Below are 4,094 nucleotides of genomic sequence, written 5' to 3' on the forward strand. Positions count from 1 at the left end.
AACATTGCAAAAAGTCCATTTTAGTATTAAGAGCTAAGTACCTTTTATAATAATTTTATATCTTTTGATTGCCTTTGACATTTTGACTTTCTACTTCGTTATCTGCTCATTTTTCACTACAAAAACGTCGAAGTAACTTGTGTAATGATTGTATTTTACTGCTTAGGTGATAAACATTCAATGAACGTGAAACAAATCATCTGTGTAGCTAAGATGTTCGTTATAACCTCTCAAACTTGTGTTGTTTGCCCCCTCAGAAGTGTGTCGCTAATTTGCATGATAATAGCAAATACAACATGGCGGCTATCGTGAATAAGGTATATTCGTGTTATCGTTGTCACCAGCGAACCTTTGAAACGATCAACTTTGAGTAAGTAACGCCAAAGTTTTAAAATTCCATGCGGTGGCAAATGTTGCATTCTTTGACGGACAAAATGTTTGGTTGCAAAGGAGAAGATAAATGTATTTGGTAAGAGTGTTTTGGACATCTCCTCTTTTATACTTCGAGCCGATTAATGTCAGTGGGCTAACTGCCGCAGGAAATGCTATTATCGACCGATAGAAGACTAAGACTAAATTAAAAGACAGTTTAACGGTGACATTACTCTTCGAGTTAAGAGATCGGCTTAAGATTAAAGCAGCGCACTGGAGGCGAAGAAATGTCTCCGTTTTGGTGACTCTTGATCGAATGTTTCGCCGTAGTAAAAGTATCCAGGAAAGCAACTAGTAAAATCAGCCCGAGCGCCGTTTAAGCCCCGGAATATGCATAAGCCGGATTGCATTGGGGGTTCTTACCCCTTTACCGATCCTAGCGCTTGTTAAAGAAGCCTTTGGAAGTTTCAGTGTGCATAAATTTTTACATCAACACCGCTTCCTAAAGCGGAAACTGCAGGAGCTAACTTGAAGGCATTACGGCCGTTTATACGAGAGAAAATAAGCCGCGGCTAACTCTGGCCGCGGCTTACGTAAGCCGCGAAAGGAACTATTTATACGAGTATAAACTCCCAGGCCACGATAAGACGTGGCTTGAGAAAGCCGTGAACGTAGATTTTGTACCATTTATACGGGGTGTTCGCGTCTTATGTAAGCCGCGGCCAGAGTACGCCGCGGCTTATTTTCTCTCGTATAAACGGCCCTATTGTCTCTTCCACTGTCAGAGAAAAGGAGACCAAAGGACATCTTAATGTAGAATATTCTATTAAAGCAATCCAAAAAGAATTGGCAATGGGTAAATAACAATCACAATATTTTTTCCCAGAAGAGCACCGCACGGTCGAAAACACCACAAGCAAGGACTTTCCAAATCGTGTAGGTAAATTGACGAAAACATCGCGTTTCTTCTAAGCCGCAACATACTTGATCGCATCCTCCTGGTGGATACTAGGGAATTTAAGAAACGACGACGGCTACGACTACGACAACGCCACAAAGCAATAATATCATTGGTTAAAAGAGCATAAATAATCGTGCTGCACGTGCAGCACGGATTTTAGCGAGCATGTTGGCGGTCCTCTGCATAACGACGACGTGAAATCACCAAATTTGAAGTTTTGACGACAACGTAAGCATGCAACAGAGAATCCTTCATTCTCTATTTTAAATTTGAAACCGCTCGTACCGGTTTATTTTTAGGATACTTTGCCCTCATTGTACGACGCGAACTAGACTGAATAATCGCGAAAGACTTACGATAGAGCCAAGTTATATTTTGAGGTGACGTTTTCGTCGACCGTAGCCGTCGTAGATCTTAAATTCCCTACTTAAGTTTTAGATACCGAAAATCCCACAATCTTTTTTAATATCCTCCATATTGCCCGCCATTAATCTTACTTGTGTTCACGTGGACAACGCGCAAGTACTTTGCTTGTTCTCTGCGTGTTGGTTCTGGTGATTTATGAGCCTAATTCTGATTAGCTAAGAGTTTTACATCACAGAAATCGTTTTGCAGCTCGGTTTCGCAGACGCTATTCTCTATTTTCGAATTCCCCATAATACACTTTGTTTGCCCCCCAAATTTAGCATAAACCATTGTTTTCAAATGCTCTTGGGAATATGCAGTGTCCCTAAGAGCATTTGAAAACAATAGTTTATGCAAAATTTGGGGGGCAAACAAAGTGTATTATGGGGAATTCGAAAACAGAGAATTAGGGAACTTAAGCAACGACGACGGCGACGGCACCGAGAACGGCATCTCCAAATATAAATTCGCGTCGTTGTAATCAATTCGTAAACATGTCAACCCTTTTAATATGACAAGGGTGTGGTAGTTCCTCAAAAATGACATTGGTCGGAACGGCGCTTAATCTAGGGGAGAAAATGAAACTTTATCGTCAAGTGCTGACGTTCTCCTTAAGACCTCAAATTTGACTATTTCACGTTGTTGTTTTGCAGACGACGGCAAAGAAATGGACAACAGTGAAAAACGCACGTGCAAGGCGTGCAAAGCTACTGTTTTTGCCCACTAAATATGCAAAGAGGAGAACACGGAAAACGTCCTCTATTGCTTAAATTGTTAATAGTCAAGCAAGAAGCGGTGATCTTAAATTGGAGGTTACCACTCCTAAACTCCCACTATTGCCATGTGTTAGGACAAGTCTCTAGGCTAGGCTACGATAAACTGCAAATGAAATAGCATTAAAAGGAGCCAAAACTAATTGTAAAATTGTACCAACTGATGAGCAGTTACGATATTTCGAGGTATCAATACCATGGTCCCGGTTGTTCAACAAAAACAGCAACATCTGTATTTCAACTCGAATTTGAAATAGTAGGAAGTTGATTGTCTTCGAAAAATAGAGTAAGTAAAAATGAAATTATATCTATGAAAACGTATAACTACAACTATGATACAAAATTTAGGATAAAAATCCAAACTATTTACAAAAAGTACAGCAGTCACCAGTCACATGAATTTATCTAAGTTTAGAAGAATGGTTGAAACTCCTTCACTATAGTTAGTATTAATAATCTAATGTGGAGAGGAAAAGAGTTCCAAAGTTTCCTGCCAGTGAAAAAAAAGAGTAAAGACCGTAAGTAGTCGCCTTAACAGGTTGAATGGAGAGTGAACGGGACATTAAGCCGGTTGATATTACATATATTCAGTTATTTCGAAACATATTAGTAATGAAATTGGGAGTCAAACCTTTGAAGGGCCTTATAAATAAGATTACGATTTCTATGTGTATGATGCGCACAATGCAATATGGATAGCGGCACATGGCGGGAGTAGTTCAAAGGCCACATAACTTTCTCCAGAGGGTAAGTATTGTGGCCAAGAACTGCCAATGACGATTTGACAACCACCATGTAATTTTTTCGAACAAATAATGTTTCCAAAAGAAACTTAAGTCACCATCGAATAGTTTCAATCTGTATTAAGATTGCAGGATTTTCTCACATATTCGTATAGCACATGTAAAAAAGAGCGTACGAAACCTTGCACCCCCTTTAATTTAAATTAAACACCCAAACGTTACATGGTTTAAATTTTGCGTTTGAAGTAAAGCAATTTGAAATCATCTCAGGATTTAAAAATATATTTCACTGAGGAATTTTTTTTTTGCTCAAAAGACGTTAATGTTTTAGTTCTCTGAACATTTATAAACAACTTAACGAAAGTGTAATTCTTTTTTTAAAAAAAATAGGCTTACTGATGAAAATCAGTTAATTTCGAGCACCTTTTTCAAAAGTCGAGCATTATTTAAGCATTTCTTTGCCATATTTGAAGCACCATTTTCCAGTTTGCCAACCCAATCGGGATAGACCTATCGTCAAATCATTTTTGGACAAACTTCGCAAGGCCAAAAAACTAGGAAATACAAGTCACCTTATAGCCTATCATAGATTTGTGCTATGCAAGACACCGCTTTAAATTAAGACCTATTAGAAAAGAAATAACGATTTCTCCAAAAGTGTTGAAAATCGCGATTTTTGGCCAAATGGCAAAAACAAACAAACAATGAAAATGTGATGTACCACAGGGTAGGTCCCTTGGTCCTCTTTTATTCTTACTCTATATAAACGACATTTCTAACTGCTCTGGTAAACTGAACTTTAAAATTTTTGCTGATGACACTTATGTCTTTGCTTCATCA

This window comes from Montipora capricornis, chromosome 6 (genome assembly GCF_036669925.1).
Source record: "Montipora capricornis isolate CH-2021 chromosome 6, ASM3666992v2, whole genome shotgun sequence".
Taxonomy (NCBI): Eukaryota; Metazoa; Cnidaria; class Anthozoa; order Scleractinia; family Acroporidae; genus Montipora; species Montipora capricornis.